This window comes from Lithobates pipiens, unplaced genomic scaffold, assembly GCF_037356315.1.
Source record: "Lithobates pipiens isolate NorthernLeopardFrog02 unplaced genomic scaffold, aLitPip1_a1.2 Scaffold_10, whole genome shotgun sequence".
NCBI classification, from domain to species: domain Eukaryota; kingdom Metazoa; phylum Chordata; class Amphibia; order Anura; family Ranidae; genus Lithobates; species Lithobates pipiens.
In genome coordinates this window covers 59,179,973-59,205,541 of record NW_027507686.1, presented here as the reverse complement: position 1 = coordinate 59,205,541, position 25,569 = coordinate 59,179,973, and the positions used below count along the sequence as shown (strand labels likewise).

The 25,569-nt window shown below is 44.5% G+C and overlaps 1 long non-coding RNA gene across 1 annotated transcript in view; it reads left to right on the top strand.

The window, feature by feature from the left end:
- Positions 1 to 25,169, top strand: part of LOC143930948 (uncharacterized) — a 39,252-nt gene extending 14,083 nt beyond the window's left edge. The window contains exons 2-3 of the long non-coding RNA XR_013262856.1: positions 22,693 to 22,834; positions 24,800 to 25,169. This is a non-coding gene — a long non-coding RNA (uncharacterized LOC143930948). The remainder of the gene's footprint in view (positions 1 to 22,692; positions 22,835 to 24,799) is intronic.
- The last annotated feature ends 400 nt before the right edge of the window (positions 25,170 to 25,569 follow it).

Genomic DNA, 25,569 nt, shown 5'->3' with positions numbered 1-25,569 from the left:
TGCTTTGCGTGTGGGTGTTAGCGGTACTGGCACTAACCTAGCGCTGCCTGGGGCGGCGCAGACCCTGACCCTAAAACCTAATTGATATCACCCGCCGGGTGATCAGGGGGTTAAACCTTTATTGGGTAATAAATGGTGGGTACCCTGATGCTATAAAAAACAAACTAACCAGAGTCACCCGTAACACTTATACGGTGATCAGTGGTGAAAGGGTTAACTAGGGGCAATCAGGGGGTTCAAATTTTTATTAGGTAGTATATGGGGGTCCCTGGCGCTATATAAAAACCTGACGGGGAACCTAAATAACTAACTGGCTAACCAGCGTCACCAGTGACACTTATACTGTGATCGCTGGTGAAAGGGGGTGAAAGGGTTAACTAGCAGCAATCTGGGGGTTAAAACCATTATTGGGTAGTATATCGGGGTACCTAGCGCTATAAAAACCTGGCAGTGAACCTAAAAAAATAACTAGCTACCTAGCGACACTAGCGACACTGATGCAGCGATCAGAAAAATGATCGCTTAGTGACACTGGCAAAAGGGGGTGAAAGGGTTAACTAGCGGCAATCAGGGGGTTAAAACCATTATTGGGTAGTATATCGGGGTACCTAGCGCTATAAAAACCTGGCGGTGAACCTAAAAAAATAACTAGCTACCTAGCGACTGTAGCGACACTAATGCAGCGATCAGAAAAACGATCGCTTAGTGACACTGGCGAAAGGGGGTGAAAGGGTTAACTAGCGGCAATCAGGGGGTTAAAACCATTATTGGGTAGTATATCGGGGTACCTAGCGATATAAAAACCTGGCGGTGAACCTAAAAAAATAACTAGCTACCTAGCGACACATGCAGCGATCAGAAAAATGATCGCTTAGTGACACTGGCAAAAGGGGGTGAAAGGGTTAACTCTAGGGGCAATCAGGGGGTTAAATCTTTATTGGGGGGTGATAGGGGGCTACCCTGGACCTAACACTAACTGTCCTGACAGTTTTTACTGTCACAACTGACACTGAATGCATTGATCAGTAAAGAAATGATCAATGCAATCAGTGACACTGTGACAGGGGGGGCGGGGGGCGATCGGGGGGGGGGATCGGGGGGGGTTTGTGTGCCTGTGTGTACCTACATGTCAGTGTAGTGTTGGTGCACACTTACTATTAGTCTTCTCCTCGTAATCCGGTCAAAAAGACCGCCCTGAGGAGAATGACATCACTTCCTCCTTCCTGTGTAAACAATACACAGTGGGAGGAAGCTTCTCATTGGCCAGGAGCGATCCAGAGGGGGTGGCCGAAAACCAACGGCCATCCCCTCATCACGGAGCGCTCCTGGACCGAACCGGACCGTCGTATCCAACGGGAGGGGGTCCGATCGGACCCCCCACCCGCTGGAAGGCAGGCACGTACATCTACGTGATTGTGCCTGCCTGTGCCATTGTGCTGACGTACATTGGCAATACGGCGGTCCTGAAGTGGTTAATGTATAGCAGGGATATTCTTTTTTCCAAGGAAAAAAGTTATAACTGGACTTGCACTTTAAATTAATACGTCAAAAATAGAAATACGTCACGCAGAACAAGAACGTGAGAGGCAACAACAGCTGCATGCGAGCGTCTTCGAGCAGAACGGTGAGAAATGATCTTTTTAAAAGCCATTGAATGCTATAGAAACCACTTCCCAATATTTTCTTTATGAGAAAACCTACCTTTTGATGCATTGCCTTTTACAAACCACCTTTGGGAGACCAGCATGATTGATTTGGTTGCATAAAAACTGTTTTTTAACTCCCTCTACAAAAAAAACCCATCAGGATTGTTTTCTTTCCATAGTAGCACTGGCAGCTACAGTGTATCCGGAAAGTATTCACAGCGCTTCACTTTTTCCACATGTTATGCTACAGCCTTATGCCAAAATGGATTAAATTCATTATTTTCCTCAAAATTCTACAAACAATACTCCATTATGACAACGTGAAATAAGTTTGTTTTGAAATCTTAGCAAATTTATTAATACAAAAAAATCCCATGTACATAAGTATTCATGGCCTTTGCCATGACATACAAAATTGATCTCAGGGGCATCCTGTTTCCACTTATCATCCTTGATGTTTCTACAACTTGAATTGAGTCCACCTGTGGTAAATTCAGTTCATTGGACATGATTTGGAAAGACACACACCTGTCCATATAAGGTCCCACAGTTAACAGTGCATGTCAGAGCACAAACCAAGCCGTGAAGTCCAAGGAATTGTCTGTAGACCTCCGAGACGGGATTGTATGGAGGCACAGATCTGGGGAAGGGTACAGAAACATTTGTGCAGCACTGCGAAGGTCCCAATGAGCACAGTTTGGAACCACCAGCACTTTTCCTAGAGTGGGCCGCCTGGCCAAACGAGCAATTGGGGGAGAAGGGCCTTAGTCAGGGAGGTGACAAAGAAACCCAATGGTCACTCTAAGGCCGCGTACACACGCGGGGACTGTTCGGCCAACTTTGTCCGCTGAACAGTGTTTCAGCGGACAGTCCGCCCGTGTGTGGGCTTTCAGCGGACAGTTTCAGCGAACAGTCTGCTGAACAAGGTTTTTGGGAATTTCCGAAAAACTGTCCGCTGAAACCTTGTTTCAGCGAACAGTCCCCTCGTGTGTAGGCTTGTTCGTCAAACAAAGTTCCGCGCATGCTCAGAAAGAATTTATACGCCGAAGGTTGCATTGCAGTGTATAGGACGTCGTTTTCTAGTCCCGTCGTACGTGCCGTTCACGTCATCGCGCACGGTTTCAGCAAACTGTTCGTTCATCGTGTGTGGGCAAGTCCGTCCATTCTAAGTTTGAGCGGACTGTTCGCTGAAACTGTTTGACGGACAAAGTTGGCCGAACAGTCCCCACGTGTGTACGCGGCCTTAGAGAACTCCAGCATTTCTTGGTGGAAAGAGGAGAACCTTCTAGAATAACAACCATCTCTGCAGCACTCCACCAATCAGACTGTATGGTAGAGTTGCCAGACGGAGCCACTCCTCAGTAAAAGGCACATGACAGCCTGTCTGGAGTTTGCCAAAAGATACCTGAAGGACTCGGACCATAAGAAACAAAATTCTCTGGTCTGGTCAAGCAGATTGTACTCTTTGGCCCGAATGGCAAGCATCATGTCTGGAGGAAACCAGGCACTGCTCGTCACCTGGCCAATACCATCCTGACAGTGAAACATGGTGTTGGCAGCATCATGCTGTGGGGATGTTTTTCAGTGGCAGGAACTTTGGATACTAGTCAGGATCGAGGAAAAGATGAATGCAGCAATGTACAGAGACATTTTTGAGGAAAACCTTCTCCAGAGCACTGTGGGCCTCATACTGAGTCCATGGTTCATCTTTCAACAGGACAACAACCCTAAGCACACAGTCAAGATAACAAAGGCGTGGCTATGGGACAATTCTGTGAATGTCCTTGAGTGGCCCAGCCACAGGCTATGATTGAACCCGATTGAACATCTCTGGAGATGTCTGGAAATGACTGTGCACCAATGCTCCCCCATCCAACCTAGCTTGAGAGGTCCTGCAAAAAAATGGGAGAAACTGCCTAAAAATAGGTTTGCCAAGCTTGTAGCATCATACTAAAAAAAAACTTGAGGCTGTAATTGGTGCCAAAGTTGCTTTAACCACTTGACCACTGGGCACTTAAACCCCCTTAATCACCAGACCAATTTTCAGCGTTCTGTGCTCTCACATTTTGAATGACAATTACTCAGTCATGCAACACTGTACCCATATGAAATTTTTGTCCTTTTTTTTCACACAAATAGAGCTTTCTTTTGGTGGTATTTAATCACTGCTGGGTTTTTTATTTTTTGTGCTATAAAAGAAAAAAAGACCGAAAATTCTGTTATAAAATTTAGCAGATTAGTAATTTTTCTTCATAAATTTTGGCCAAAATGTTTATACTACTACATATCTTTGTTAAAAATAAGTACAAATTGGTGTATATTATTTGGTCTGCGTGAAAGTTATAAAGTCCACAAGCTATGGTGCCAATATCTGAAAATTTATCACACCTGAAGTACTGACGGCCTATCTCATTTCTTGAGACCCTAACATGCCAGAAAAGTACAAATACCCCCCAAATGACTCCTTTTTTGAAAGAAGACATTCCAAGGTATTTAGTAAGAGGCATGGTGAGTTTTTTGAAGTTGTCATTTTTCCCCACAATTCTTTGCAAAATCAAGATTTTTTTTCACAAAATTGTCATATTATCAGGTTATTTCTCATACACAGCATATGCATACCACAAATTACACGCCAAAACACATTCTGCTATTACTCCCAAGTATGATGATACCACATGTGTGAGACTTTCACAAAGCGTGGCCACATACAGAGGCCCAACATGCAGGGCCATCATCATTTATTTGCTAGAAAATTACATGCAGGGCCATCATCATTTATTTTCTAGAAAATTACATAGAACCTGAAAACATTATATATGCTTTTTTTTTTTTTAGCAAAGACCCTAGAGAATACAATGGTGGTCGTTGCAACTTTTTATCTCGCACGGTATTTGCGCAGCAATTTTTCGACCGCTTTTTTTTGGAAAAAAAATGTTTTGTGCATAAAAAAACAACACAGTAAGGTTAGCCCAATGTTTTTGCATAATGTGAAAAATGAAGTTACGCCGAGTAAATAGATACCTAACATGTCACTCTTCAAAATTGTACATGCTCGTGGAATGGCGCCAAACGTCGCTACTTAAAGATTCCCATAGGTGACGCTTTAAATTTTTTTTGCTGGTTACATGTTTTGAGTTACAGAGCAGATCTAGAGCAAAAATTATTGCTCTCGCTCAAACGTTCCCAGCGATACCTCACATGTGTGGTTTGAACACCGTTTTCATATGTGGGCTGGACTTATGTATGCGTTCGCTTCTGCATGCGAGCACATGGGGACAGGGGCGCCTTAATTTTTTTAATTTTTTTTTTTATTGTTCCTTTTACTTTATTTTAGTTTGACACTTTTTTCCCCAAAAATAAATTTTTTGATCACTTTTATGCCTATTACAAGGAATGTAAACATCCCTTGTAATAGGAATATGGCATGACAGGTCCTCTTTACAGTGAGATATGGGGTCAGTAAGACCCCGCATCTCACCTCTAGGCTGGGAAGTCTGAAATAAAAAAAAACATTCTGGCTTTGATCGTATTGGCGAGTCGGTAGAAGCACCGGAGGGAGGCGGGAGGGGGGACGTCCCCTCTCACCTCCTGTGAGAACGTTCAAGCAGTGGAACAGCCTCTATGATCATTCTTATGGTGTAGGGAATTGCCGGCTGAAAAAGCTGATATCTGAATGATGCCTGTAGCTACAGGCATCATTCAGATATCCCTGCACAAAGTCAAGGACGTCATATGATGGCGGGCGGGAAGTGGTTAAAATGTATTTTTTTTTAACAAAAAGTTGTCCATTTATACAATATTTCTAACACATAGCATGTACATACCAAAAATGACACCCCAAAATAGATTCTACTACTCCTCTAGAGTACGGCGATAACACGTGTGTGAGACTTCCACAGCCTGGCAACATGCAGAGGCTGAGTACAGCCGAGCATGGCTGAGCATGGCCGAGCATGGCTGGGTATCGCCGAGTATTGCAGGGTATCATCGAGTATGGCTGAGCATGGCTGGATATTGCAGAGTAGCACCGGGTATGGCTGGCTATTGCAGGGTATCACTGACTATGGCTGGGTATCACCGAGTATGGCTGGGTATTGCAGGGTATCACCGAGTATGGCTGGGTATTGCAGGGTATCCCCGAGTATGGCTGGGTATTGCAGGGTATCACCAAGTATTGCTGGGTATGGCAATTTATGGCAGAGTATTGGCAGGGTATTGCAGGCTATTGCAGATTATTGCTGGGTATTGCAGATTATTGCTGGGTATTGCAGATTATTGGCAGGACATTGCTGGGCATTGCAGAGTATTGGCAGGACATTGCAGCGTATTGGCAGGCTATTGCAGAGTATTGGCATGGAATTACAGGGTTAACTGTCGGTGAGCAACGATGTGGGCACTGCAGATCCAGCCCACAGCCCTGCTGACATCGATCTCTCCCCTCCAGTGTACCAATCGGTACAGAGAGGGGAGGGAGGAACCGGTGTCATAACAGGACGCCGGTTTGTTTAGTCATTTGACGGAGCGATCACGTGGTATACGGCCACGTTGAGCGGCCGTTAACCATGATCCGTGATGCGCCGGGTCCTGTGGACACGGCGGTTACGGATGCCCTCGTGTGCGCCCCAGGGTGCGCACGAGAGAGCGGAATTCTGGGAGGACGTACTATAAAGTCCTCCCAGAGTTAAGCAACCGCCCTGTAGCCGTCATTTGGCTATGGGCCGGTTGTTAAGTCATTAACAAAGTATTGAGCGGGGGGCGTGTCCGGATGTAAGTAAGAGCGGACGTGTGTTTGGGGAGCTCCGGCCGTCCGATTCATAATCCTGTGCCATCCTGCTGATCTATCGGCCCAAACGGAGAGATTTCTCGGCCAGAGGGACTACAGCCCTGCTGCTCTGTATCCTGAGGGGAAATTGTGGAGTGGGGGACCGTGGAGCCCAGGATACGGCCGCTCATCCTCCCCGTGTCGGACGCCATCTTCCCGGCCTGTGCGGGGCAATCGGGGCTGATCCGGGGCCTGTGGGAGAGGTAAGAGGCTCCCCTCCATCCATCCACTGCCCCCTTGCGCCCCTGGGCTGTCCCGTTGTTCCGCGAACCGCCGGTGCTGAATTTCGGGCCTGAGGCCTAGCGCGGCCTAGTGAAGCCAGCCGCGGACCGGACTTTCCTGGCCGGCCGGCCAGCGGGGGGGCGCCGCGATCGGCCAGCGGAGCGGCGGAGGCGGCTGTCGGCCGGTGGGGGACTGTCTCCTACATAACCATCCTGGCGGAAGCTGGTGGGGGGGCTGTGGAGCCATCATAATTGCCCCGGCCTGGTCCGGCCTAACGCAGCCTGGGAGTCACTTGCAGCCTTTACCCAGTGGCTGGAGGGGATGTGATGTGGTCGGCCTGACCCCTGTAATTTGGTAACTGCTTCTTTCATCTATTGCTGGACACTGCTACCCATTTTGGGGGGGGGCTGTTCTGGTGCACTGACTGAGGGCCCTGGCAATCCTCCCTTTCTGACGGACATTGCATCCATCCATCCAGCTCCCTGGGCCCTGCCATATAGAGTCACTGCCTGAGCCTTGCTGCCAAAGGATTGCAACTGTGAGGAGCGGAGGCTCACGGACACCTACAGCCCACATCCCTTCATGGGCCCTAAACACCGGCCTAAGAGCTCTTCTGCACTGAGCTGTCCTGCTTCTGATCCGCCCGCTCAACCAGATCCCTCTCTTATTGGGAGAGTGCAGTCGCTGCTTGCGGAATTAGCCATGGAGTCCGGTTCTCCCTCCGGGGTGGCTTTGCCTACCCCTCCCTCCCAGGACAGTACTGCGGTGATCCTAGCTGCTATTGAACAAAGTAAAACCTCTATGCTGGTACGAATAGACCGCCTTGCAGAAGAATGTAATCTTATTAGGAATGACCTGGACAAGATCAGGGGCAGGCTGACTGAATCAGAATCACAAATCTCTGCAGCTGAGGACCTCACGGCTACCCACACCAACAACATAGTGGACCTGCAACACACGGTGCAACTGCTCGTCGCTAAGGCTGATGATGCGGAGAATAGAGCAAGACGCAACAATATCCGTGTCTTAGGTCTGCCGGAGGGAGAGGAGGGTGACCGACCAGCGGAGTTTGCTGAAGACTTTTTCAAGAAGCTGTTGAGCCTCCCGGAAGTCTCCCCGACATATGTCGTTGAGCGTGCTCATCGTGTTCCTACAGGACGTTACATCCCAGGGGCAAATCCCCGGCCCTTCCTGGTCCGCTTTTTGAATTTCAGGGACCGGGATAGGATCCTCTCGGCAGCTCGTAAGCTCCCTTCTCTACCATATGGCAACTCCTCAATCCTACTGTTCCCGGACTTCTCGGCAGACTTGCAGCGCAAGAGAAGGTCCTTTAATGATGACCACAGGCGACTACGGGACAAGGATATTAAATACAGCATGTTATACCCCAGCCGCCTTCGGGTGCCTTATAACGGATCGGTGAAATTCTTTGACACCCCTGAGGAAGCAAATGACTGGCTGATCACTCTACGTTAATCTTCTACAGCTATCCCTACGTTGATGGGGGGTACTGCTTGCCTGAATTATTTATCCTGTTATGGGCTCCCGGCCTTTTTGTTTTTGTTTTTTTGTTTTTGCCTGGCGGGTTGTTGATACTGCTGCTGCGGATCTCACGGGATAATACTTACCCACTGGGTGGGTGGGCGCTTTTTCATCCTTCCTGCCAGCGGATAGCGTACTGACCTCCACCTCTCCTAGGACATCTGCGGTGCTTTGCCATTGCTCAAGTTGATCCTTCCTGACTCCGCTTTGTTTTTTTTTTTTGTTATAGGTCTTGTCCTTTTAGCTACTTCCTTTTAGCTCGGAGCTCCCCGGACGCGGGACACTTAAGGACTTATCAGTTCTTCCCCCTCATTACAGGGTTTTTTGACCTGACAAGGAGTAAGCGGCTTAGAGCGGCCGCTGCTTCGGAACTTTTTTTGTTTAAAAGTCTCTAGGTTTAAGTTTTGGTTAGGTTTTGGGTATCAAACTGGCCATGATTTTTAGTGCCCAATTGTTTTTTGTTTTTCCCCAATTGGGGCACTCTTGGCCGGTAGGGAGTTGTGGGTTTTCTTTTTTTCTTCTCTTTTGTTATTTTAATTCCCTTTTTTTTTCTTTTTTTTTCAATGTGCACTCTGAATCCACTGTTTATCGCATCTGTTCTGTATGCTATACTTCCATGTGTCATGCTCACTGGCGGGATAAGGGGTTATTGTGTAGGTATTGCTATGTTATAACATGTTACCAGCTGTTTCAATGGATTTGAGACTGGTGTCTTGGAATGTTTGGGGTCTTAATGATAAGGTTAAGAGGGCCTTGATGTTTAAATACCTGAATAGTCATAGACCCCATGTCCTTTTTCTCCAGGAGACTCACCTTCTGGGGAATAAAATACTAGCACTGCGCAGGCCCTGGGTGAAACAAGCGTTCCATGCTACATATTCTAGCTATGCGAGGGGTGTGGCCATCTTGCTAAGTAAGTCTTTGGCTTATAAAGTTGTTCACCTGCACACTGATCAAGGAGGCAGATTCCTTATCCTGTTATTAGAGATTGGCCAGGTGGTTTATGCCTTCGTTAATGTATACCTGCCCCCCCCTTCCATCCGCAGATCTTGTATAAGATTAGTGAACTGCTGGCTCCCCTCCAGTTCTCCAGGTTGTTTATTGCAGGGGATTTTAATTCCATCTTGGATCCATCTCTGGATTCGTCCAACCCAAATAGGGTATTTTCGCCAGAGCTACTGCAATGGGCTCAAACTTTTCACTATACTGAGATCTGGAGATGGAAGCATGCGGGTGCTAGGGCCTACTCTTTCCACTCTTTCACACATAAATCGGGCTCCAGGATAGATATGGCCTTCGGCCCTGACGTCGGTGAGGGGGGCACTTTATTTGCCTGCAGGTCTCTCTAATCATGCACCTTTGGAGGTTACCTTACAGTTGTCGAACGCCAGAGGTAATGCTTGTTGGCGCCTGGCGCCCAAATGGTTGCAGGATTTGCGGGTGGGGGAGGAGGTCACTCCTAAACTGAAACAATACTGGGAGTTGAACGAAGGTTCTACCTCGGCACAGATGGTTTGGGACGCCTTTAAGGCCAACACCAGAGGAGAATATATTTCGGCTATTAAGGCGATCCGCTCTGAGCTGTCGTCCCAGCTGCGGACGCTCGAGGGGGCCGACCTTGGAGCGCTTTACTCGATTGGCTGAGTCACCGCGGGCCTTGTCCCTTCACCTTGCTGAGGCTACTCACTTAGATTTGAAGTCCCTGGCGGGGAAAATCTTTGAATCCGGGGACAAAAACAGTAAGCTTCTTGCGAATTTAGTGGCTGACTCTAAATTTCAGACAGTGGTTTCGCAGAACCAAGGGGCTGATGGTCAGTTAGTGTCCACACCTGATCAGATACTTACTGAGTTTAGAACCTTTTACAAAAAACTGTATGCTGAAGTCCCAGGGGGATCGGTGGAAGAGAGTTTCTCTCCTCTCTGGATTTGCCCACTCTATCACAAGAGGATTGTGCATTTCTAGACCAGGATTTTACTTTGGAGGAAATAGAAGAGGCAATTTGCTCGTTCCCTGGCGAGAAGACACCTGGACCCGATGGCCTACCTGGCGAGTGGTACAGGTTGTACGCCCCGCTGGTCGCTCCCAAATTGTTGAAAGTGTTCTCTGACAACTCAGATGGCACTCCCTCCGTCCATGTATCAAGCACACATAGTGCTTATCCCCAAGCCTGGCAAGGACATCTCCCTCTGTGCTTCCTATAGACCGATTTCCCTGCTAAATTTTGACCTGAAGATTTTGACGAAAATGCTGGCCACCAGGTTACGAACGGTCCTGCCATCCCTGATTGATATAGACCAGACCGGATTTATGCCAGGGAAGTCCACAGATATAAATTTGCGGAGAGTTTTTACTCATTTGCAGTTGCCAACCACTGAGTCTTCCACGAGGGTAATTGTGTCATTGGATATCGAAAAAGCTTTCGATTCTGTGGCATGGCAGTTTATGTCCCTGGTGCTGGAGGTTATGGGTTTTGGAGAGGAATTTCGTAAATGGATTCACGTTTTATATAAGGAGCCCTTGGCACAGATTAAGATAGGTGGCGCCTTGTCAGCGCCTTTCGATGTCCGGAGGGGAACGAGGCAGGGTTGCCCATTGTCATCGGCTCTTTTTGCCCTGGCGATGGAGCCGCTTGCGTCGGCCCTCAGGAGGGCGGAGGGGGTTCGTGGGATACGGGTGGGTTCCATACAAGAAAAGGTAGCTTTATATGCAGACGATCTCATACTTTTTTTAAGTGACCCTGCCCAGTCTCTCCGGGAGACACTACTCATTCTTTCCCACTTCACTGAGTGTTTGGGGTTGAAGGTAAATTGGGACAAGTCTCAAATCATGCCCATAGACAGGGGGGCTAAAGCGGCAGCGGATCCCGACCTACCATTAGTGTGGACAGACACAATCAAATACTTGGGGATTTATATCTCCTCCTCTACCTCTGATTTTTGTGCCCTTAATCTGGATCCATTGGTGCAGAAGATGAGGACTAGACTGAAGGCGTGGTCACATCTCCCTCTCACCTTGATTGGGAGGATTAATTTATTCAAGATGAAGCTTTTGCCTGCTTTCCTCTATGTTCTCAGACATGCCCCAATCTGGATTCCTAAAAAAATATTCCGCATGATCAACTCTCTCCTGGTTTCGGCTGACGGTGTTGCAGAGGCCTTGGGGGGAGGGTGGTTTGGCGTGCCCGGACCTACACTCCTATTATGTGGCGGCCCTTCTGTCCCATGCCCACAATTGGCTGGTTTTGGATGAGTCCAATGCGGTGGTGGTTCTGGAGGCGGCGTGGTTGGGGTCATATGAAGCACTGAGAAACTTAATGTATCGCGGTCTTCGGGCCCCGTTCCCTATTACTGCCGCAATGCGGGCGGTTGTGAGGGCATGGAACATAGCTAGCTCGATGCGCCCTGTACCTTCGGGGCACATCTCTCCGCATAGTCCTCTTTGGTTTAACCCAAATTTACCGGAATTTGGTTCTATTCCTGATCCTAGTGTGTGGGCCAACAGGGGTATCAAATATTAGAGGTCGACCGATATATCGGCCGGCCGATATATCGGCCGATATTTGCCGTTTTTTAAATAATCGGCCGATTTGTGCTGATAAAAAGCCGATTTAGAACTACAGCGGGACTTTGAAATGACTTCTGTATAGAAGTCAGTCTAAGTTGACTGAGTCGTCATAGCAACCCTTTCCTCCACTCTGGGCAGGCTGCCAAGAAAAGAACAGAAAGATACAATGTTTACACTTATGAATGAATGAAGTCATCTCTGTGTGTAGAAGTTCTCAGTTTAACCATTTAAAGACTAAATCTTTTCTGACACTTGTTGCTTACAAGTAAAAAATCCTGTATTTTCTGCCAGAAAATCACTTAGACCCCCCCAAAAATGATATATATTTTTTTAGCAGAGATCCTAGGGAATAAAATAGCTGTTGTTGCAATATTTTATGTCACACGGCATTTGCACAGAGGTCTTTCAAATGCATTTTTTTGGGAAAAAAATACACCATTTAAAAAATAAAAATAAAATAAAAACAGTAAAGTTAGCCCATTTTTTTTTTTTTGTCCAAAAGTTTTGACTACCTGTTTTTATTTAATATATATATATATATATATATATATATATTTTTTTTTTTTATCTAAATCATACATACAAGTAAACTGATTGGAGGTTTGTTTTGTTTAATAAATGTTTAAGTGTAAGAAATTTTCTGTATCACGTATGAAGGCCGCTTTCACACTGGAGCGGGCAGGCGTTGATGGTAAAACGCAAGTTTTAGCGGCTCTTTACCATCATTTTAGCAGTGCTATTTGGCTGCTAGTGGGGCACATCTAACCCAGCTAGCAGCCAAGGAAGAGGTTAAATGCGCCCATGAAGCACCTCTGCCAAATCGCATTGCATGCGCTTCGGCAGTGGTGCCCATTCATATCAATGGGCAGGAGTGGTGGATGAGCAGTATACACCACTCCAAACGTGCTGCTTGCAGGACTTTTTTTTAAGATCCTGCCAGCGCATCGCCTCAGTGTGAAAGCACTCTGTCTTTCACACAGACTGCAGGGGAGCCATTTTACAGGCACTTTACAGGCGCTATTTTTAGCCCAAAAGCGCCTTAAAACGCCCCAGTGGGAAAGGTGTGTTAGATCAAGGGGGATTAAAAATAAATAAATAAATAAAATAAAATCGGCCTAACATATCGGCCCAAAAAAATCGGCATCATATATCGGCTATCGGCCGCCATGATTTCTAAATATCGGCATCGGCCAGAGAAAAACCCATATCGGTCGACCTCTATCAAATATATCGAGCAACTTTGTTTTGAGGGTACAATACAGACCTTTGACAGGCTGAAGCAACAGTACGCTTTGCCTAACTCACATTTATTCAGATTCCTGCAACTTAACCATGCCTTTCGAACACAGTTTGGAAATGCCCCAGTGGCGTTCTACACTTCGAGGCTAGAGACCCTGCTCAGGGACGATGATCTGTCTAAACCTCTGTCGGCCATATACAAGGTTTTGCTCCCAAATGTTCATACCGGTCTCGAAATCCTGAGGGCAAAGTGGGAGGCGGATACCTCCTCTTTGGACACAGAGGACTGGGAGGACGTCTGGGAGTATCCTTTCTTACAGTTAGTGTCAGCCAGGGATAGATTAGTGCAATTTAAAATAGTGCATAGGATATATTATACTCCGCAACGTCTCCATAGAATCTACCCATCTGTCCCTGCCTCCTGTTGGAGATGCAACTCACTCTCAGCGGATTTTATACATGTATTCTGGGGCTGTCCTCAAATAGCTATTTTTTGGGTGGAGGTGACTAACTTTATTCGGTCGGTTACCACCGTAACGGTACCGTTGTCTGTTGAAATATGTCTTTTGGGTTTGGTCGGATCGCTGGCCCCACGCCGAGCGATCAGAACACTCCTGGGATTATTGTTATACTATGCCCGTAAGTCTATTGTTCTTAAGTGGAAGGCTCCGTTGGCCCCCTCTATTAATTTTTGGAAGAGTTTAGTGAACACGGCTCTTCCACTATACAAGGCCACCTATCTTTCGCGTGGCTGTGGAGCTAAATTTCATAAAGTATGGGACATTTGGACGGAGTCACGAGACACCAATCCTGACTCGAGTGCTGACTGACAATGTTTCATTAGGACTTAGTGGTGGCGTTCTAGGGTATTAACACGTCTATAGCCCTGGGTCCTCCTTACAGGGGCAGTGGGGGGTTGGTTGGGGGGGGGCGAAGGCTTGCATGCCTCATCCTGGGATGGCCTACAGCCTGCAGTAGAGCATGAGCGATCTTGAAGATTGTCCTGAGCAGTGAGCAGTGGTGCTAGAGTGTACGGTGGGTTTTTCTTTGGTTGTATACGCCGGTGGCGGTATCTTGGGGGGGGGGGGTTTTGTTGTTATTGTTGACTCAGGGGGTTGTAGTAGTAATCAGCCTGGGTATGCCCAATAGGCTGTAAGTTGTTTTATGTTTTATTTGCAAACTCAATAAACAGAATTTCAAAAAAAAAAAAAAGTATTGAGCAATACTTGTACATGTACATGTGTGTCCTTTTTTTTTTTTTTCAAACGTCTTTCATGTTGTTATTATGGGGTATTGTTTGTGGAATTTTGAGGAAAATAATGAATTTAATCCATTTTGGAATAAGGCTGTAACATAACAAAATGTAGACAAAATGAAGCACTGTGAATACTTTCCGGATTTACTGTACATATAAAGGGGCCTAGACTTGGGCAATCTTATCCTTTAAAGTGTTACTAAATGTAAATACGATTTTTACCTTTAATGCATTGTTTGCATTAAGGAAAAACGCATTTTCAATTTGCCTGTGCCTCCCTTCCCTGTGTGAAGAGTAAAAGAGGGGAGAATAGATTAGCGCTGTGCACAGCTGCATCTATTCTCCCCTTCCTCTTCACACAGCATTTCAGAAGCAGCAGGAGCCATTGGCTCTTGCTGCTGTCAATCAAATGCAGTAAAGAGGAAATGGGGGTGGGCCTATGTCCCCATGTGTAAGTCTATGGGGCTTGGCTCCATAGACACTAGGGTCGGGAGCGTGCAGACCACGATTTTCCCCATAGGAAGCGGCTGGCTATGGTAGATGTAAGAAGAGGTGCCAAGATCGCCACCTGGGACCTGAGGAGAGGAGGATCAGGGCCACTCTGTGCAATACCACTGCACAAGGCAGGTAAGTATAATATGTTTTAATAATAAAAAAAAAATACTTTTTAACAATGTGATGTCAGTTTTAAGTAATAAAACGCTTAGCATTCTGTAGTCACTCCTTTGCCAATCCCAATTGTTTGTTGGGTCTAAATTGTTTTGTGATTAATAAACCAGCTAGCCAAAAAGTTGTGGAAATTTTATTCAAAACACAGGATCTTGCCCCAACTGTCGTAAGAAAACAATGAAAAATTCTGTACATTAGTCCTAGTATAATAACTTAAACACTGTCATGCTAATTGGGTAGCAAGTGATTTGATGAAGCATACCCCTTTTCACTAAAACCAGATTCCTAAAAAGTATGACAAACCTAAGCCTAAATCATTCCATATACACGATTATGTTTGGTACAATCTTTAAAATAAAAATCCTAGAGTGCGACATGGCAAACATTGGTGGCGTGATTTTGATCCGAAGCCTTAGGCAAAATACCCTGAGCATAAATATGTAAAACAAGCTAATTGCTTACTGAAGTCTGTTCTAACCTCTACAACATCACAGAAACTTGCACCACTGGAGGGAGGAACTGTAATCGTGGAAATTAAAGAAAATGTCCTGTTTCCGATACCTGTAGGAAAACTGGTTGGTAAACTAAAGATTCCATAGACCAGTGATGGAGAACCTTGGCACTGCAGATGTTTTTGAACTACATTTCCCATGATACTCTTGCACTCTGCAGTGTAGTTGAGCATCATGGGAAATGTAGTTCCAAAACATCTGGAGTGCCAAGGTTCGCCATCACTGCCATAGACTTTTTTTTTTTTGTTGCTAGTGTGCGAGGAGCTCTGATGGGAAGTCTAACCTATCGTTACTACATAGGTCGATCGATAGATCCATGCAGAAGATTTAGGCAGGTGTGAAAAAAATAATTTAAGAAAACTTTCAGAAATAAAGTTTTATTTTTTTAATCAAAATTGAAAGTAAAGGAATAAAGGAGAAATCCAAATCAATGCAATTTTTGGTGTGACTACCCATTGCCTTTTTAAAACGGCATCAGTTCTTCTAGGTACATTTGCACAGTTTTTGAAGGATCTAGGTAGGTAGTTAAAACATCCTGAACTAACCACAGATCTTCTGTGGATGAAGGCTGCCTCAAATCCGCTTTTCTCTTCATGTAATCCCAGACAGATGTTTTGAGCTCAGGGCTCTGTGGGGGCCAAACCATTACTTCCAGGACTCCTTGTTCTTTATGCTGAAGATGGTTCTTAATGGCATTGGCTGTATTTTTTGCAGTCGTTGTCCTACTGCAGAATAAATATGGGGCAAATCGCACACCACCCGGTATGGCATGCTGTTAAAGTGCCTGTATTTCTCAGCCTTGAGGACATTGTTGATCCTGACCAAATCATCTGCATTTGCAGAAAGGCAGCCCCAAACTTGCAAGAAACCTCCATTGCTTCACTGTTGCCTGCAGACACTCGTTGTACCGTCTCCAGCCTTTCATGAACAAACTGCCTCCTCCTACAGCCAAATATTTCACATTTTGGCTCATCGGCCCAGAGCACCTGCTGCCATTTTTCTGCACCTTGCCTCCTATGTTTTCATGCATAGGACATGAAAACAAGGCTAAGTGATTCAACCATGCAGGAGTTCTTTCAAAAGCTGCAAGTTTTTATATGGAAGAATAGATGCTTTTTTGAACACAAATGGTGGTCACGCCAAATATTTAATTGATTTGGATTTTTCTTCTGTTCTTTTTCTTCTGTCCATTTTATTGATAAAAAAAATCTATTCATGAAAGCATTCTTTACAGCATTTTTTCACACCTGCCTAAAACCTTAACACAGTGTGTGTGTGTGTGTGTGTGTGTGTCTCTTGGCTGATGACTTTACCACAGTCATTGTGCATGGCTTTATGGCCAAAATCACCCCGTTACTAGCAGACTCTGACCGTAGAGATTACAAGTACTCTTGTGCCTTACCCCTGTGGATTCTGCAGTGCTCTTAGACATCAGATTGCCTCTGAGAAGTTGTATACTTGTGCCATTGCTTCCAAATTAAGAGACTGTTTCCTCACTTATTGGTGCGGTACACAACATTTTGACACTAGAGAACCAGCTTGTTGCTTTTACAAGTGCTATTTTCACTGACTGGCTTCTCCTATCGGTATGTTTAGATGACCACGTGATTAAACATTTTGGCCTGCAAAATCCACCCTGTCTGTCATCACCGCCCTTAACAGAGGAACTTCTGGCTTTTGTGAATATCAGACACATACCTGCATGTCCCTATCTGTCCAGCGCACCCGTGTTTCCTATGCTTTGCTGCTGGTTCTCTGCACTCTTAGTTCCTGGACCTGCCATTCGACCTCTGGTCTGCATCTTGAGTGTTCACTAAGTTAACAGCTGTATTGACTCTGCTGTGCTCTTGTGGTATCCCCATTATAAGATAGAGGACTCCCCTTTTTGAGGTAAAAGTTTATGCAGTCTCTCTTGAAAAATGTATCCTTGACTGTTCAGATATGACAAAAGTTTGGCTTCTACCTGAACCTTCAGAAATCAATGCCAGAGCAGACTTATTTTGGATTGTTTGGGTCAAATGATCAAACAGTCATATGAATCTCCACTTTTCCATGAGTTCTGGGTCTGATGGTAGCTCCTTTTTGAGCCAGTCTCATTTGTGACTTTCACTCCAGGCCCTTAAAAAGCCATATTCTGTCATGGACAGACCAACTTGTTTGACACTGAGAACCAGGTTGTCCTTGACGTGATTGCTCAGGAGCCCAGCTCTGGAATGGGAAGTCTTTTCTTCCCATCTTTTGTAAGATCCACATGACAGATGCCAGCCTGTTGGGCTGGGCAGGAGACTTGGGTAGCTTGCAATGCAGGGAAGTTGCTCAACTGCCTGGAGTTTTTCTAAGTCTGGATCATTGCAGCATTAATCCATCCTGAAGGATAGTCACTAAATTCAGAATGAGACCGGAAAAGCAGTGGTATAACTCGGCCATCAGGGATGTGTTGAGCACCCATTTCTCAAACACTGCTTCTTTCAGAAAGACAGGCTGACTATCTTCTCATATGGGCCCTTAAGGGGTGCAACAGCTTTTAGTTCCACCATCTGTACGTGGTTCAGACACACCATTATTCAAGTTTATAGGCTATCAAGTCTGGTGCTTCTTGGACTTTTTGGCTTCAGACAGCTGTTTCTCCAAATATGCTACCTAGTCCTCTGTTCACATATTCCTTAAGTTCAACTAGATAGGTGTAGAGGACTCATCTGCTGCCAGCTTTAGGAGTCCAACAGGTGGCTCTGAGCTGTAGGTGGTCCCCAGTTGTGTGGGTGGATGTTGTGTGTGTGTTCTTTTTATTTTTCCTGCCCGTTGACGTTTGCTGTGGTGTTCACATCCTAAAAATGGAAGACTTCTGTGTCCCTCAATGGAAGAGAAGCGGCATAAGGAAGTGTTAAAACTGTCGGATTATCCCATGGCCAAAACACGAAGTGAGTAAATAGTTTGAAAAATAAGGAATTGCTCATCACCAGAACTAGTGTCTGCATTGCCAGATTTCTCTTCTATTCCTGTTCTGGGGACACCTCCAAAATTTGTGATTTTCATTTACTTTCATTTTTGGTGATAATAGTAAATGGGACAATTAGAGTGTTAGGCCCCTTTCACACATGCGGACATTATGTCCGTATTTTATCCATCCGTTTGCAGATGAAATACGGGCATACATGCATCCCTATGGGATAGCGGGTGTCTGCGAATGAATATTTGCAGACACCCGCAATCATCAGCCTCCACAATTGTCCGATTCTGCAGACGGAGGAAAATCCTATTTTTCTATCCGTCTGCAGAGCGGATAGGATGAACACGGACAGATGGTCCGTGTTCATCTGATCCCCCATAGAGGAGAGCAGAGAGCTGACAGGGCGGTCCCTGCACAGTGTGTTGGGACCGCCCTGTCATCCGCCGGCTCAGCAGGGACAACGGAGCGATCCCCGCTGAGCAAGCGGATCATCACGGGGCGGATCATTACTGATCCGTCCCGTGTGAAAGGGGCCTTAATCTCACCAACGAGTGCAGCCAGCAACAAAACCTTGACAGGTGTTTTAACCTCCCTGACGGTCTGATTATGTCAGTATTTTTAAATGTGAAAGCGGTACATTGTTTTGCGTGGAAATTTTGTTTTATACTGTAGGCCTGTAAAACGTAGGAATACATTTCTTAAATCTAGTAGACATCCCGGGTATAATAAAGTTTAAAATAGATGTCTTGCAAGCTATCAATGAAGAGTGTCCAAAGAATGTTTTAAACATAAGAGAACCAATCCACATCCGCTAAGCATATTCACACTCCCATAATCTATGTATAAAATATTGAAAATAAACAAATGCAGCGCTGTGTGAGAGTGATATATCTTATAGCGGTACATTTGTTTTGTTTTTAATATGATTACATTTCACACCCAAAATAATACATATAAAAAATATAATTTTATTCAATGTAATCAAACCAAAAACACTGAGGGTACAATATTACTAGTCACTGTAATACTAGACACTGCGTATTGGTTTAGTATACATCCCGGGTATGAAAAATTTTGAAACTTTGGACTGCAAAAAGTCCAACATCACAATTGGTACAATGGAACCTTTTTCCTGATTTTTCTTTCCACTGTCATCTCGCTTCGAGCAACAAACCACGCAAATCCTTGTAGGTGCTGACTTTTTCTCGGTTGGTGGGATTTAGTCCATGAAGTGATGACCAGGGTTGACAATGCCAACCACACAAAGTCCAGCTCTATTCACAGCTATTGATGTTGTTTTGTGGTTTACAGAGATAGGTTCGGAAACTTTCCAAATGAATCTGAATGAATCGCAGGCTTGTCAATTTTGGGAGCAGAATGTAGGCATTCCACAAGCATTGTTCAATAAGTCGTAAGATCTTCTTGTTGTAGTTCTTTTGTTGTTTCCTAATTTCTGGGTAGAATGTCATTGCTTGGTCTGCTCTGTGGACACCTCCCATGGTGTTATTGTAGTCTTACTAATTGTGGCTTCATGATTTCTTTCCCATCTTTCGCGTGTATCATAGCAGTGGAGGTATTATGAACTGTACTCATTAGGCACACATCTTTCTTGTCATGCCATCGTAGTGCCTTCATTTTTCCTTTCTGCCAGGCAACCATTTCTCCAGTCTTCAGCTTCTTATTGGCAAACATTGGCAGCGTGTTGCACCGGTTAGCCCTAAGCCCTTGTACACACGGTCGGACACTCTGATGGAAAATGTCTGATCGGACCGTGTTGTCGGATAATCCGACTGTGTGTGGGCTCCATCGGACTGTTTCCGTTGGAATATCCGATGGACAAAGTTTTAGAGCTGGGCTATAAAACTTTCCGACAACATGATCCGATCGGACTTTGTCCGATTGTGTGTTGAAAATTCTGATCGGACAAAGTGCCACGCATGCTCAGATCAAATTCCTAGACCAAAGCTATTGGCTACTAGCCTGAACGTAGTCCCGTCGTAACGAAATAACGTTGTCCCGTTACGAACGATCGGATTTTCCGACAACTTTGTCCGACTGTGTTTATGCAACACAAGTTCCGGACAAGAGCCGATGGATTTTGTTGTCGGAATGTCCGACCGTGTGTACAAGGGCTAACAGTTCCATAGGCATCTGTTTTGTTTTTCAGAAGAAACTCATAACGTTTAGGAGCCGTATAAAAGTTGTTACGCAATAGCCCTGATTTAGCAATGGTTCAATGAGTGAAAGAACTGAAAATGTTGCCATTCCATAGTTGCTGTATTTTGGATTGAATTTTATTCCTTTTCCAGTGTAATAGGACAATGCCAAATGTAGCCAGTTGACCATTCCCATAGCATGTAGGATTTTACGCCAAAGCGTGCTCTTTGATGCAATGTATTGTACCAAGCTGAGCTTTCCCTTGTAGGCCATCACTTTCATCTATGCTGATCTCTCTTTCTGGCACATAGCTCCGGTAGAAATTCTTTAGAATCATTTGAGATACTTCCCAAATTTTTTCATTTTGGAGCAGGATGAGTAGTTTCATTAAATTCATTTTTTTTTTAAATGTAAATATTTAATGATCAGAGAATCTGTACTATGACATGACCCTGCCAAAGAATGGAGTGGCAAGTAATTTATTAGTTGTCCAATACCACTTCTGCAGGGTTTTCCCCACCGCTCCCTGAAGTATTAGACCCAGAAGTTTCCAAATGTCATCTTTGGTCACTGGTTCTCACTTTCTGCTTCTTGGAAACTTCAGATGTGTAGTAGCTAATTGTTGCTCTTTGTACCGGTTTGTCTCGGTAACTATTTTTTCAATAACCTCATCAGTCAGAAGGTAAGTATACCAAGGGGTTGTCGTGTTTAATAACTACTTTCATACCAGATGCTCAAGTAAGTGTAAATTTTGGGGGAGCTGCCTGATCCATACCAGTTAATAGAGCACCAGGTTAGCACATCACTGAGCTCAGTGGTAGAATTGTTGCTGTTGTCACTTTCAGCGTCTGACGAATTGCCCCACTAATCACTTTTGCTCAATTCTGCAAGTGATTCTAATTCCCTATCGCTGTTTTATAGCTAGTCTAAAACCTCTTTTGACCTAAAGGGATGCTTTTTGGATGCCATGGATATTCTCAAGTTTCCAGGCAGAAAGAACGGTAAAAGTGCATGCAGGGCACTGGACAAAGCACTAGGGACAAAACTGAGGTGAAATGGTTTGATACAGTAATGTAATCCTAACGGATTACAATGTATTGTGTGTGTTATGTTTTGAATATCCTGATGGCTCTGCCCCCCATGCGGTGCTCGGATGGAACAGATCTCGGCCGACAGATGCATCGCCAGGAGGACATGGCCGGAGGCTTTCGGGGGATTGTAGGGATATAGTAAGTAACAATAGAGGGATACTACTACAGAGTAACCCAGAGCCACACTCGGGATTACCGCCAGGGAGGTCAATCTCTCTCCACTTTGTGCATTGCTAAAGATATTTTGCCTTTAGTAAGATTGGCATCCTGCTATGAAGGGTTGGAATAGTGTGTGCTGTGAATCACAATAGGGGTTCATTTACTAAAACTGGACAGTGCAAAATCTGGTGCTTCTCTGCATAGGAACCAATCTGCTTTCAGGTTTTCTTGGCTGATTGGCTACCATGTACAACTGTACCAAATTTAGAATTCTCCAGTTTTAGTAAATAAACCCCATTTAAAAAAAAAAAAAGTAAGATTTAAAAAACTAATTATTTTAGGGAAATGGAGCAAATAGAGCGTGAAAGGGCTCTTCAGCTGCAAAAATAATGGCAGCACTGGACAGAGAGCAACAGCGCAAGGAGGCTGAAGAACACAAGAAGAGCGTGAGTTGATACTCTACTTTGTAGCATTCTCATCTGTTTCAGAAAACTTTGGAGCAATGCATGTGTTTATCATAGTTTGAGAAGTCTGTGCTATTATAGTGAGGTGTGTGTGTGTGTGTGTGTGTGTGTGTGTGTGTGTGTGTGTGTGTGTCATTGTTGGTGAGAAGTTTGTTGCAATCAAATGTAATTACTGCTGGTGGAACAAACATGATGGACTTTGTATGGTGTTCCTTTTTATAATGCAAAAACCTATAGTCGGCTAACTGGCTTCTACAGTAGAGCCAAAGTTTGAAACTGGCTGCATATTGTGAGCTCCACTGATGTGAATTCTCTCTATATAGCTATGTAATATTTATCAATAAGATGTCCAATGCATTCACATACAAGTATAACGAACACCTGCTATGTGTGCAATTTCAGGGGCAGCAGGAAAGGCTAGAACAGGAGAGGTTATGTAAAGAAATGGAGGCAAAGTCGCCAAGAACTAGAGACACAGAGGCTGCGTAAGGAGCAGACGTAGGCTGCCAACACTCCAGTGCTAAATGTCACTGTAGAAATGCAGGTAAGGTTGTAGTTTAACCACTTCAGCCCTGGAAGAATTTAACCACTTTCTGACCAGAGCACTTTTTGTGATTCGGCACTACGTCGTTTTAACTGACAATTGCGCAGTCGTGCAACGCTGCACCAAAACAAAATTTACATCATTTTTTTTCCCACAAATAAATCTTTCTTTTAGTGGTATTTGATCCCTTCTGCGGTTTTTATTTTTTGCACTATAAGCAAAAAAAGAGCGACAATTTAAAAAAAAAAAAAACACAGTATTTTGTACTTTTTGTTATAATAAATATCCCCATTTAAAAAAAAAAAAAAAAAAGCAATTTTTTTTCTCAGTTCAGGGCGATATGTATTCTTCTACATATTTTTGGTAAAAAAATCGCAATAAAAGTATATTGATTGGTTTGTGCAAAAGCCATAGCGTCTACAAAATAGGGAATAGATTTATAGCATTTTTATTATTATTATTTTTTTACTAGTAATGGCAGCAATCTGCGATTTTTTTTTTATCATGACTGCAACATTATGGCGGACACATCGGACAACACATTTTTGGGACCATTGGCAATAATACAGCAATCAGTGCTATAAAAATGCATTGATTACTGTAAAAATGTCACTGGCAGTGAAGGGGTTAACACTAGGGGGCGATCAAGGGGTTAACTGTGTTCCCTGGGAGGTGATTCTAACTGAAGGGGACTGACTAGAGGAAGTGAGATCGTGGTTCCTAGCTAATAGAAACACATGATCTGTCATTCCTGTCAGAACAGGGAAGTGTGTTTTTACACACACTCGTCCCTGTTCTGGGTGTCCTGCTCACGATTGCCCGTGGCTGGCGGTCATCGCGACCATCTGCCACGAGTATCTGCACCCCCGCTGTGCAGCGGGCGCGGGCCTGCCATGCCAACCCCGCAAACCGATGTATAGCTACGACGGCTCACACAGAGGAGCCAACCTGCCGCAGTGGCTGGTCGGGAAGCAGTTAAAGAGGGACATGTTAACATTGGAACAAGAAATCTATTTTGTGTCTTGCTGCCTATTTGCTAAGGCTGTGGGTAAATGGTTCCCAGTGTTTTTAGAGCTCTTCCTCCTGTGAATCCTCCTATGACATGACTCCTAAAGGATACAAACCTCACCCAGCTAAATTCAATGATTACGGCATGGACTTAAACAGTAATGACCCCACAGATGATGACAGCAAGCCTGTCCCAACTTGGTCATATGGTCAGTGTCTTATCAGCCTAGAGGTGACTTCACATGCCTGCAGTGTTCTATAATCCCACTGCTACGTTGAGAATTTGAGCTACTATAATCGGCCTAAAATCTGGGACTTCTAGAAGTTGACGTTTACCTGTCCCACCCTTTTTTATGCACGTTGCTAGTGGGGCAGTCTATTGTATGTATGTGCTTACATTTCTCTGAGAAAAGATGCTATTTCAGGTTGCTACTAATGCTGGTTATGAGATTAAGGATGTTCATTTGGTTATGGTTTTAACATGAGGAACACCCCTTTTGATCGTGCCTCTTAGCAGTGATCACTTTTTTTTTCTCCACATGACAGGGAGAGCTCAAGTAATGCAATTGTCTGTAAACTCCATCATATGGCACCTTACATGATTGTTTTAGTTTGAATGTTCATTCTCCATCAGTATTAAAGTAATTGTAAACTATCAAGTTGTAAAACAGCCCATTCAGTTTAAGTGTGATCATTGGGGGAGAGCAGGCTGAGATCCTAGAGAGAACTGACCCTGCTGTGCTCTCCTGCTTGGTGTGGTCAGTTTTTAATTGGAAAGCAAGGAGACTAGCAGGATTACCAGGAATTTCACATAAATTAATCATTATGAGAACAGGTTACTTTCTCATACAAGTACATGGTACAGCAGCAGTCACATATCAGGATTATGAAGCGTTGGGGTAACAATCGCTTCAAGTAATGCCTATGTATTCCATCCTCTCTCATTTTTCTCCACAGGAAGTGAGTTGGCTCAAGCAGTGCACCAACGGTACTATCGCCCCATAAATCTCAACAACATATTTGGCACAATTGACAGCCCAAAACTAGAGGACTTGTTTTGTACGAAAAAGCTGTGCTACTACAAGCGCACAAGATCTGCAGTATGGCACTCGCCACCACTAAACCGCAACTGGCAGCATCTTGCTGTGGGCTACAGTCTGAAAAATTTTTAAGCAATGGCACTGCAGGCTTCGCAGCCCATATCCCAGACTACTGCACGCTGCTCCATACCTGTCTGTTTGATCTGTAATATTTTTAAACTGGTTATCTTATATATTTGTATGGTAGGGATGTCTTGTTATAAAAATAAAGATTCTTTAAACATTTAGTTCATTTTCTGCATCGTATAACTGCAGGGTGCTTGAAATGTTCTTGTGCATGTCAGGTAAGTTTAGAGAAGAGATGGTGATTTGATTTTAAAGGTATTGACTGGCTTTGTCTCAGTAGAAATGTTATTACTGAGGTAGCTATTACATTGGTGATTGGTCTGGTTAATTTATTCACAAATGGGTACCGACTGTATGAAAGGATATGATTTTTTTTTCTGCGTTGCCACACTTCTCCTTTTAAAGGGTGGAAAAGATTTTTTATTTTTTTTGTATTTTTTTTTATTAAGTTCTTTACAAAAGAATAGGGTGCCAAGAACTGCTTAGGGACAAGTAAATATTTGTCAGGGTGTTTTCAATCTTTGTAGATAAAACCATTGAATAGGGGATGATGAGGAAACC